The sequence below is a fragment of the Rhea pennata genome, chromosome 1 (genome assembly GCF_028389875.1).
Source record: "Rhea pennata isolate bPtePen1 chromosome 1, bPtePen1.pri, whole genome shotgun sequence".
Taxonomy (NCBI): Eukaryota; Metazoa; Chordata; class Aves; order Rheiformes; family Rheidae; genus Rhea; species Rhea pennata.
Window position 1 is genome coordinate 152,469,770 of NC_084663.1, and position 12,774 is coordinate 152,482,543.

Below are 12,774 nucleotides of genomic sequence, written 5' to 3' on the forward strand. Positions count from 1 at the left end.
TGACACATCCAGTTATTTAGATGCATGTGGAAGATATATCAGCGGTCTCTGCATTTTCTAGCTTTTTCTGAGTGCCTAACTATACATCTAGAAGATTAAGCAGTTTGCCCTGAGGCTTTAGAATATTGTGTTGCTCTGATACTGTCCTAATTTGTTATTTATTTCGCTAGTCTGGTTTGTTTCTATAAAGCAAGTACTGACATGTAAATGTTGACTTAATTCCAACCTTCATTGCAAAGGCAGAGGGCTTATCAGCACAATCAAAGCCTATAGACAAATTTGGGTACCTATAGCAAGAGAAGATGGAGATCCTAAGCCATCTTGTTTGAAGAAATTTCATTATTGCCCCAAACCAGAAAGCTCTGTTTGGAAGTCTAAGCTTACCTTCTGAAAACCAGGCATTAGCTCATGAAAGAATAGACAGCATCTCTTAACAGAAGCATCAACGATCAGAATTTTAGCAGGTGTATTAAAAAGAGGACAGCATTATTTAGGGATCAGATCTGATGGCTAAGACAACTCAGTTGATTAAATGTCAAGTCATTAAGAGTTTTGGGTCAAAACACTTCTTACCCAAGGTAGGAACTTTGACAAGTTGGTGTATATTCCATATTTTCCTGGTGTTCCACACCCTTCGCCCCAGCTAATGATGCCAGTAACAAAATAAGTGCCATTGTATTGGGTTACATGGGGGCCTCCTCCATCTCACTGGCAGGTGTCTTTTCCATCTTTATCATAACCAGCACAGAACATGTTTTCTGTGACCAGACGATGAATGACAGGCTTGCAAGTATCCATGTCTACATAAGGGACTTCAAACACTTTCATTCTTTTGACCATCCGTCCACGCAGAATGGTTCTCCCAAAGCCACTAACAATTCCGGATTCTTGATTCATCAGAACTTTAGTAGCAAAGTCTTCTTCTGGAAGGCATGCTGGGATAACGTACTCAGAAAATGTTATAGGTTCCTTTAATTTGATAAGGGCTATGTCACTATCATAAGTTGCTAAATCAAATGCGTCATTTATAATTATTTTCTCCACCATGTATATTGCTTCACTTGGTTCTTTCTTTTCTCTGTCCACTTCCCCTGTGATAAATTATTGAAGGGATTGTTAATATAACAATATCAGTAAGTCTAAACACCATCTCAATACAAGAAGGGACCAAAGTTCCTTGCACTTTGTGTAGGTATTTGTACTGTACAATAAGTAGACCAGGCTTGTATCCTGATGTTATAGCATTTATACACATTTTGGACAGGTTTAGATGACATCAAAGTGCCAAGCAAGTCTAGACTTTGCCATCAGGATGATGCTCCCAGTTAGAACTTTCATATGAAGTTTTGGGCACCATTACAGCATTCCCAGTGGCACTCTCGCGACATAAAACCAAAATCCCATACACAGAAGAGCCAGATCTTGCCCCTTTCATTTGTTAAGCAAAATAGTCAAACAAACTTAATCAGGAAATATATATTCACTCCCTTTTAGCATTCTTTACTTTACTTAGCATTCTGAATCGCATAGAAAAATATAAGCATTAATATATATTTAGTTTTTCTCAACTTGTATGATGTTTCTTTGGAAATTAAATGGAAAGGCAACTGGAATTCGGAGAAAAATATTCTTTGATTTACTGTTGTAGGGTTGGTGCAATTTTTATGACTTGGAACATCAATTTTAGGTGCCTAGAACTTTTGATACTTTGTGATAAATTACAATGATAGCTAAATATTGAATTTGAGGTTTCAAGTATGGAACACACTTCTGACTAGTATCTACATGTTGTCAAAACATTTATTATTAGCACCCCAAAGCTGCATCTGGAATTCTTCAAGGTGTTGCCAAGACAGAAAGTTGCACAAAGGTGTAGTGTTAGAATAATTTAACTAAATCAGCTCAACTTTATTTGTCAATATACTTTTCTGATTTAAATCTGGCTTGCATCACATACAAGCTGAACTGGGCCAAGCCAGGCTCAAATAAACTATCCGTGCATGAAGTTCATGCTTTTCATTACTGGTCAAGGGACAAGAAGAGGAAGTTGTGAGATATAACATGGTATGTAAAAACCTAGGGGAGTTCCGTATCTTGTATATGGAGACTAGAACACAAGACAGTTTCTTTGTAATGCATATTTTTATAATAAAGGGACAAAATAACTACCACTTACCAACAAGTACCATAGCCTTTTCAGAATACTTAGCACAATGAGCTGCAGTAAGTATAAAATACTCATTCAGTATTGTCCCTCCACAAAACAAGTCACCGTCCTTATCAATTAGAGCAGCCTGCAAAGAGAGAAGAAAAAGCTAATGTGAAGCAAAAAGATATATAAAGAAGACTCCTGTACAGTTGGCTGAGATTCAAGCATTTCTTAAAAGAAATTTTCACGTGTATCATCTGTTAAAATATCCTAAATTCAGAATGAGAGTTACACTCAAGCATAGCCATCATAGTAGGAAACCTGTCAAGACAGACATTTTTCTTGGCTCAAAACAGAGCTTATACGTTCAGCTATTTTACTATCAGCTTTTTGTTGTTGTTATTTTTTAAACAAATTCAGCCAATATTGCAAAAGCACTATTCTTGTTTGGGTTTTTGTTTTGCTTCAGTCTTGGTCTTAATAGGAACTCCAGCTATTCTTTTGATACTGCTGTGTCTCAACCTGAGCAGCTGAGTGGCTGGTAGGGGGGGTGTCTTTTGAGGAAGCATGGCTTTACATCCAGTACCTGCCACTCCGTTTCTTTCCTAGCCTACCTTTTTCAGTATTTGCTTGATGATAAAACAGAGCATATCTTCACTGAAAGCAGGAGATCTAACCGTCCAGCAGAAATGCACTACTCAAGAAAGTGAAATAATCACTCAAAATGTTGACATCAGCTTATTTCTGTACACCTACTCCTTCCTCCACTACCATCCAGACTTTATACCACTTTTGGTCACAAGCCCATAAACACATTGTGGTTCCCAAATACCCTGACAGTTGCCTTATAAGGAGACTTAGTTGTCCCATCAATCACCATGCTATGTATGAACAACACAGTGAGTCAAACTCATTGCTCTGGCAAGCAGGTCAGCTGTGCAGTGCTGTCCTCTTTTGTCTTCTGCACAGCTAAGCAAATCAGTTCTGGTCTATTTTGTTTTATTAGATCAGTCCTTCTTGGAGGAGCTGAGAAGCCTGTATCAAATCAAGCTAGGTCCCTACGGCAACGGAAGCCCCAATAGTCTATCTGCAACACTATTTCAGGCAACCTTTTGCGTATATTAAGCACCTTCTGAGACAGGTCCACACTGGCACCAGAACTGACTGAGAAATTGTGTTGACAAAACATGAGGAAGGTAAAGTGAGGTATGCTCCGGTCAGGGAATGATGATGAGGAAATGACTGTAGTTCCTGGTGAGCAGGGTCGGATATTTAACATCTCAGAATGAAGGAGCATTACCTGCCATGGACACATAGCAGGTAAACTGCCAGCTTCCCCTAAGACTTCAGTATGATTGCTCAGGGCCTCGGTGCTGTTCTCATTTTTGAGATGAGCATCTAGACTTGCCATGGTTCCTGTGATGTCTTCTGGACTGGTTTCATGACTATTCTGGAGTTTACCACACGGGAACTTGACTGTGAAGGCAAAAACAACATGCTAATACTCGATGCCCGGGCAATACTGTAACTTTGAGGCACATGTGCATTACTGAGATCAAGGTAATCCCATCCATAATCCTGAGTAAACAGCTATGGACATTTAACAGCTGTTACCAGGCCTTCACTTTAGCTCAGAGTTGCCTTTTTTGGTGATTTAAGCCAGTATGTGGAGGACCATGACTTCCACCTCTGTGCCGGATGGTGTCTGTCCGTCCCTCAGACATCAAGCCAAGTAAGTTGCAAGTGATAGCAATCTTCAGTAGAGTGGAAGGACAGAGAGGTGTTGGTGAAACCAGTTTATATCACCGTAGTGAGATTCATCAGTTTGTCTGACAGAGCCCTAAATATAATGGACAGTTTCATGCTCAGAGAAATAAATCTGACTTCCAGTGCACCTCAAGTGTTCTTCACTATAAGAAACACAGAATTCAAAAGCAGCCTTTTGCTGTTACAGACAGTTAGCTATTGTGGGGCAAAGGGTTTGTAGGGAAACAGGTCACTTTCAGGGAATCAACTCTTCATGAAAATGAGAGAAGAGTTTTCAAGACTGCAACAAAATCTTGGCAGATAACACAAGGGAGGGGAACCAGAACGGTTAAAAAATGAAAATAATTTTCTAGTCCAAAACCTTGCCTGTGGGTTCAATCCCAGACAGCATTTTCACAGTATTTAAAAATCAAGCATCTTCCATTTTTGGCATTGTTATTTTCATGTACGTGCTATTATTAAAACCTTTGTAATTAAGAAATTGAGTAACATATTCTATGTTAGCAATTTATGAGTTAGGAGCCATGAGTTAGGACTCATGACAGCAATTTGGTATTATTTACAAAGGACATTACAACAAATAACATTAGATTGACAGAATAATAGATTAAATTAATAATTTCAAGGTACACTTTCTCTGAATGCAGGCAAAATTGATGAGGTTTAAATGTAATACCTGTACTTATTCACTTACTAAGTTACTATATAATAATGGTATGTAACAGTAACAGCTTTTAAAAGAAAGTAGAAAAACAGATTTTGTTATTTTAACATGGAACAGGTTGTATCTTAGGGAAAACAAGTGACATAACTGCAATCAAATTATGTCAGCAGCACTGAAATTATAGTAAGTCCTTGTGGGTTTTATCTTGGAAAGGGTGAAGTTTCTTGGGCTTCCACTCATTTGGATCTCTAGGTGTTCATCACACACTGAGGCCTTGAATATAAACCAGTTTTCACCAAGGAGAAATTCAGTCCATTTCTTTCTAACAAAATCTATTGAAGCATGAAAGAGTCAGCTTCAAACTACCAGAGAACAGAAATCTCAGACCCTTGTATAATCATCAGTTTATCATATGGCTTCACACCTGATTGAACATGGGTTTAACTGTCTGCTCTGAGAACATATCAACTTGCAGAGTACACTTTGGTATGCTATTTTTGCCATTGAACATTGCTCACAGCTGCTCAATTTGACATTGCTTAAATTATGACCTTTAGTTAGTTTTTTCTCTTTGTTGGTAACATTTCAAGCAAACTGTGTGAAAGGTGTGAACAGCTAGCATTATTCTTTATGCAGTGACAGCACTGCAGCGGACCAGTACTTCCCAAATACAGTGAAGATCTGATGTCTGTCCCATAGGAGGAACTGCAAAGGTGGCTTCGTACCTACAGGAACACAGGTTTTGCTGTCATTGCCCAGAGCATAGCCAGAAGCACAGGAACATACTACTCCTTCGTGTTCAGCTTTGCAGAACTGTTCACAGTTGCCGTTGTTGACCTGGCATGTGTTTGGTACGACTGCAAAGGAGAAGAAGTTATAGGCAAGTTACAAATTCATGCTGACTCCATAAAAGTACAAGCACCTCATAAAACTTTGCTTGCAGGTGTTGTCAAAGCCCTTGTCTTTTGTGAACTCTGCACTTCCTGTCAAAAGCCTTAGTAATAAGGACAATCAGAGATAGCCCATATTTTCCAGAATGGCCATCTTACCAAGGCAAAGATGAACATATGTGGGAAGATGCTGGAAAGAGAATAACAAATTAGCAACAACTGAAATAAGAGTAATAAATAAAATATGGGACTAATAGTAGATCCTCATGTTATTTCTTTTCTATCCTCATATGGCTCATATTACTCACCTTAGGTCAATCTTCGACATTATAAGGTCACGGTCAGAATCTGAGAGATTCCCTGCGCAGCAGAGGTAAATCAGTCCTAACAAATGTTGCCTAACCTGTTTCTACAGATTTACAATGAAATTCCACAACTCACCCCTACAGTCTATTTCACTGCTTAGCTGGCCTTACATTGTCTGAAAAGTGTTTCCTAATATCTAACCTGAGATTACCTCAATGCAATGTGATCGAATGACTTCTTGTCTTGGCTGTTTGTGCCAGTGACAATGGAGAAGACTTCATTCCCTTCCTCTTTTTTATTACTTATTTTACAAAATTCCCTGGTTATGCACTGGAGGACTGAGAGTGATTTTTTTTTTCTTACTGAATTGCATGCTATTTTTGTTGGACAGCTGTTCCTGTTTCACAAGATTGATCTTGACTTCAAAAATTTCAGTTAGCCCTTCCCATCTGAAATCAGCTACAAATGCAATGAGTAAACACTTTCTTCTGTCTTTCAAGTCACTGGACAACAGTGAAGAGCAGAAGTTCTAAGGCTCACCTGTCTGGAGCCCTGCACTCTATGTATTCTTCCATTCAGCAGTGAAACACCGACTAGCACAGTTTTACAACCAATCACTCACTAACCTTATTGTAGTTTCATCCAAAAACATGTTTCTCCATCTTCTACAATATCATATAAAAGTATGTTAAAAGTCTTCCTAAATCCAGAGATCTGACATCTACTGCATCTTCACTCAGCCTTTTATTCTGCCCTTAGAGGAAATGCTTAGAGGGGTTGATATGGTTTGTTCCCATCTGGTCCAAGTTGACAGTTCCTTTTCTCCTTGTTGGGCCAAATAAACTGATTGTTTAGTGATGAAAGATTTTATTCTTCATTGGGAACAGGCTAACATTCTCCTTGGTCTCTCTTCCAGTATCCATATTCTTAAATAATATTTTGATTTTCATATCTTGATTATCTCATTTTATGCCTTAGCCTTTCTGTTTTTATACCTACATGCTTGCTATTCTTTTACACTCATCCTCTGTAATTTGATTTAATTTTATTTTTTCTATACTTCCTTTTGGAATTCGGATTATGAAGAGAATCATGATTTTAACCAAGATGATTTCTTCATACAAATCCTCCTGTCCTCAGTCTTGGGATAGTTTGGACATGCAACCTAAACATGGTAGTGTTTTTTTTGGTTTTTTTTTTGTTTGTTTGTTTTGTTTTGTTTTGTTTTTTAGAAGAAGAAGAATCTAAAAATCTTCTGGATTCCTTTTATCTTCCTTAGACTTGTTTGCCCTGGAATCATAACTGTTTTTTTTTTCTCTTTTGAAAGTACACTGATTTTATTCTCTTGTTCTTTTTATTTACTTCCTCCACAAACTCTGTCATTTTACAGTCACTCTTATTAAAGTCATCTTGCATCTTTGTATTCACAACCACTTCCAACCTATTAGTTGGAGTCAAAAGTAGAATAGCCCACTTGAAGTTACTTTCCTACAACTTTGTATCAAAAAACTGTTCTTCAGAGATCCAGAGAACCTTCAGGGTGCCCCAGGTCCTGCTAGGGACCTCTCACCTGATCTCTGGGAAGCAAAATACTCCCTCTAACTATGAACTCCTGTAATTTGGATGATTCAGATATTTGTTCAGCTGTGTTCAACGCTGTATCAAATTTGTCTTTTAAAACAAACACAAACAGGCAAGAACGTGAAACAGCCTTAACAAAAATGTCTATTTACTCCTACCTCTTTAAAGATACAGTTACAGGACTTACTATCTTAAATACTTGTTGACAGGTAAACTGGCTACATATGCCAGAAGTCACCTCTGTCACCTCTGAATGACTTTCATAGCAAAATTAACAACAGTGCATGCATCACGTTTGCCTTACGACTCCATACACTTACTCTGTAGAGCAGCATTTAGGCTCCTACCTCAAAGACACAGGTGCAACACTTCCTCAAGAGAGGGCACAACATTTGTAGAGCCTTACACAAGCACATTGGGCAACAATGTGGAGTTTTAGTTCCCCTCTGCACTACTAAATGTCTCAGGCTTCATTTTGTCACCCAATGACTTATGAATTGACATTGACAGTAGGGGTTATTTAATTCTCACACTCTTGAGGACATGAAGAATAGCTTGTTATTTGTGCTGTCAGTTTGAAAGCACTGTGCTTTGGCAGATTAGAAAGACCAATGTTTTACACTGACAGAATTGTTCTAGTTCTATGTTATTCCCCTAGTGACTCAGTCGTGGATACCATAGCAGGCAAACAAGAGCAGCGTGGATGATAAAGCAAAGCTACTAAGTTTTCAGTGATGTCACCCTGTCCCACAAAGCACTAATAATGACAAATAATTACCTGTGTGGCTTAGGCAAAGCTGCAAAAAGCCAAATTAAAGCAAAGGCTGTACCTGTCTGCTCCGTCTGAAGAAAAAGGAAGACATTGAGAAGAAGCCACACCGTCCCACAGTGACTTGCCATTGTCATTCTCTGAGCTCACTGAGTGTCTCTCACTTTTTTTCCCTGCAGGGCTCTGGGACAGCTGCTAAATGAGAAACATTACAGTGCAAAGGTCAATAACTCATGAGAAAACACAACCTCTAAGAACAAAATTTGCGCTCAATGTCAACACAGGATAATATTAAAAAAGTAAAGGCCACCATGTTGCAGCAATGCCACGCTGATAGCTTGCAGGTGCCTTGTTCTAGCAAAGCCCTTCTCACTCATATGGGTAGCATGGAGCGGGAGTTGACAACTGTGTATGTCAAACTCCTCAGGAAGCAGGGAACCAAGGCAGGTTTTGCCTCAGCAACAAGGCACTAATAATGTGCTTGTGTCATTAAACTGAGTTATCACAGAATCATAGAATCAGTAAGGTTGGAAGGGACCTCTGGAGATCATCTAGTCCAACCCCCCTGCTAAGCAGGGTCACCTAGAGCATGGTAGACAAGGTTGCATCCAGGCGGGCCTTGAAGATCTCCAGAGAAGGAGACTCCACAACCTCTCTGGGCAACCTGTGCCAGTGCTCTGTCACTCTCACAGGGAAGAAATTCCCCCTCACAGTCAGACAGAACTTCCTGTGCTTCAATTTCTGCCCATTGCCTCTTGTCCTGTCCCATGGGACAACTGAAAAGAGTTTGTCCCCGTCCCCTTGACACTCTCCCTTCAGGTCCTTACACACACTGATAAGATCCCCCCTCAGTCTTCTCTTCCCCAGGCTGAAGAGGCCCAGCTCTCACAGCCGTTCCTCTTTGGAGGGGAGGGCAGGTGCTCCAGCCCTCTGATCATCCTCGTAGCCCTACACTGGACTCTCTCCAGTAGCTCCATGTCTCTCTTGTTCTGGGGAGCCCAGAACTGGACGCAGTACTCAAGATGAGGCCTCCCCAGGGCTGAGTAGAGGGTCAGGATCATCTCCTGCTGGCAACACTCTTCCCAATGCACCCCAGGAGACCAGTGGCCACACGGGCACATTGCTGGCTCATGGTCAACTTGTCATCCACCAGCACTCCCAGGTCCTTCTCTGCAGAGCTGCTCTCCAGCAGGTCAGCCCCCAGCTTGTACTGGTGCCTAGGGTTATTTTTCCCTAGATGCAGGACTCTGCACTTGCCCTTGTTGAACCTCAGGAGGTTCCTCTCTGCCCAGCTCTCCAGCCTGTCCAGGTCTCTCTGAATGGCAGCACAGCCCTCGGATGTATCAGCCCCTCCTCCCAGCTTGGTATCATCAGCAAACTTGCTGAGGAGGCACTCTGTCCCCTCATCCAGGTCATTGATGAAGAAGTTGAACAGGATGGGACCCAATACCGAGCCCTGGGGGACACAAGTAGCCACAGGCCTCCAACTAGACTCCACACCACTGATGACAACCCTCTGAGCTCTGCCTTTCAGGCAGTCCTCAGTCCACCTCACTGTCTGCTCGTCTAACCCACACTTCCTGAGCTTATCTAGGAGGATGTTACGGGAGACAGTGTCAAAAGCCTTGCTGAAGTCAAGGTACACAATGTCCACTGCTCTCCCCTCATCTACCCAGCCAGTCATTCCATCACAGAAGACTATCAGATTGGTTAATCAGGATTTCCCCTTGGTGAATCCATGCTGGCTACTCCTGATCACCTTCTTTTCCTCCTTATGTCTGGAGATGACATCCAGAGTTACGGAGTTATGTTACTGAAACTCCGCAGATATCAGGCTGCCACTGCTATGGTAGATTTCCTCTACAGGGCCAAGTTCTACCACCATCCCTGTTCTTCCACAATGGGTGGCTTTACGTCTTCACAAAGTATGGAGCAAACTTTCCTAAAAGAGCCTTACTGGCCAGCTTTGGAAACACTGATCCTAAACCAAAAAGTCAGTAAGGAGCTGGAGTAAGTTCTTTGGCTCTTGTCCATGCCATAAGGAAACCAGAGCAACTTTTGTGCCTCATGCAAACTGGGCAGAAGCAGAAATTAGGCTTAGATTTGAAAAGTAGCTCAGGGCACCTCATTTGCCGTGCTCAGTAAGAGTATTGCAGACAGACCTCCTCCCAACTCTGGTAGTGCTTAGGAAGCAAGTGAAGTGCAGAGCTGATCAGAAGAAAAAAGAGATAGCCTTTTTTTTCTGGGTTAGGGCCATCAGGTATCACATAGGATTTTGTTGCCATCATAAAATTGATTGCAATGCTCATATATAAAGCCCTGCCTCATACTGCCTTTGACTTCAGTGAAGTTCATGAGCAGGTGTCCTATACACATGCAGCACGCTGGCTGGGACCTCTGGAAACAGCGACTCCAGTCCGTATCCCAAGCACCAGGGCAGCTGTTACCTTCACAAATGCACTGTTTTCCAATTTATTCTGGGTGGACCTTTTTTTTGCTCACTCTAATTCATGGGGATAGCTGTGGTCTGAGACCCTGACTGTGCTAGACAATTCTGTCAGCTGCGTTGTGTGAGTCAAGGAGGGGTAAAGAAGAAGAAAACCTTGCTTGGTTTTGCTTTCTAGCGTAAGTCACACGCTTGTATTTACTTAGAGACAGTTCTGGTTTACCATACCAGAACTGTTCTAAAGAACAGTTTCACTAGCACAGCTGCACACCCTCAGGTGTGTTGCTGGTATATTCTAGAAGCACAGAAAGTTGGGGCTGCTAAAACTTCCAGAGATCACCTAGCTCAGCTTGCTGAGTGAACAAAGATCAACTTTACCTGTATTATTCTTGGCATGTTTGCAGAGTCTCCAGCAATGGGGCCTTTTAAGAAATTGGTTCCAGTTGGAAACTGCACCCACAAAAGTGTGTTTCCCAGCCATACCATAGAATACCATAAAGAAGGTCAGCTTGTCCATCTTCTTTCTTGGCAGCAGTATCCACTGTACCCATAGCACTCCTGACAGCTAGTTCTCTCTCCTGTTCTGAAAGACTACTAACATTTGAGACTTCACAGCCCCAGAGAAAATCTATTCAGAGGGCTTTTCTGTTACAGCATTAGCATTTTCCCTGAGATCTCCCCTGAAGATCTCCCCTCCTTCTTGCTGTAACTGAGGTGTGCTGTGTCCACCACAGATACGAAAATCTGATTAGTCCCTACATCTCTGCAGCAGCCTTTTGCATACATGAAGGCTAATCTCCTCAGGCTTTCTTCTATTTTCATCTAAAGAAGTCTCACTCTTTCGAAGCCTAATGCCTCATGCACAAGAGTCTCTTGCCCACATATATTATCTCAAACTAGGTCTGAGTTATATCATGCCTTTTTATTCTTCATATTAGTCCTTTCTTAAGCCTTAAACAAACACCACTGTTTGCTTAACAGCCTCCCTTTATTCTGCATCCCAGGACTGGCCTTTCCTTGAAGGCTGAGAAAGCCTGAGCACCTCACCATGTATCCTCACCATAAGGAGTGCTAGTGCTTTAAAACTAGTTTACACAGCAGCTGTATGCCATACTACTTGTCTGGTTTTTTTAATCTGTTCTAACTTTACTAAGTGAATTTGCACAAAGTAATTATATAAACATGTGTTTTTACTCTTTCTTCTATTGCTTGCGGTTATTGGCCTTGGTAAAGAGTTCTAATAAAAGGGCATCAGTAAGCAAAAGGTAAAACCAGATGGTTCACTCCTGCCCTCTCTGCAGTGTGGCAGAGACACTGTTACAGAACGACAAATGAAAACAAAGCCTTTGAGCCTTGGGCATTACAGGCACCGTGGCACAGAATGAAAGGCTGTCTGGGAACCAGTTTCAGATCTGCAGAAGATGGACTGATTGCAAAGGCTAAGGACAAAGTCTCCCACATTCTACAGAATAATGACACCTCCCTTCCAAGCACGGTCGTGCCACACACAAAGATGGGCTTTTCTCCCTCTTTCATGCCCAGCTATTAAACCATCTCTGTATTGCTCTCAAAGTATTACTTGGGTTGACATGTATATATATACCAGCTAGTAAAACCCAGGAATGGTCACCATTTCAAGAGGGAAGCCCTCCCCTCAGCCACCTTGACACTTGACATAGACCAGCCTGTGTTTCACTTCAGTTCTCAAGGACTGACGTTCCTGAGGTAAAATAATGCCCTTAGCAAATAGGATTTGGGAAGCACTTAGGCCCGAGGCCGTCCTTTTGAGAAGGTATATTTCACCCTGATGGAGCACAGGAAAGGCTACAGGTGAAGATGGGACAGGGGATTAGAAGATACAAACAAGAATCCATTGGACAGAAGTAATCAGAGAACTAACATTGCTGAATAAATATTTAGGTAAGCCCACTGAGGGTTTACCCAGGTGGAGACCATCAAACTGGGGTAATTGACCTGCAGTCTTCCCAGCCATGAATTACTGCTGACTGTGGCAATACCTTGCTGTTACGCAGAGTTGTATTTCTAGTTTTTCATCCTGGTTTGCTCAGAATGCCTGCTACAGGAACCTAGCCAGAGCCATCTCAAGCCTGAACAGCTACATAGCAGAGGTCTGGTGAGGTTCAGTGTACCTCAGACAACAGGGGAGCATATTGGATTGGAGTAACCTTGGAAAGGGCACCA

At 41.6% G+C, this 12,774-nt stretch overlaps 1 pseudogene; it reads right to left on the reverse strand.

The window, feature by feature from the left end:
* Positions 1 to 473: 473 nt before the first annotated feature.
* Positions 474 to 8,257, reverse strand: LOC134142561 (coagulation factor X-like; annotated as a pseudogene).
* Positions 8,258 to 12,774: the final 4,517 nt, after the last annotated feature.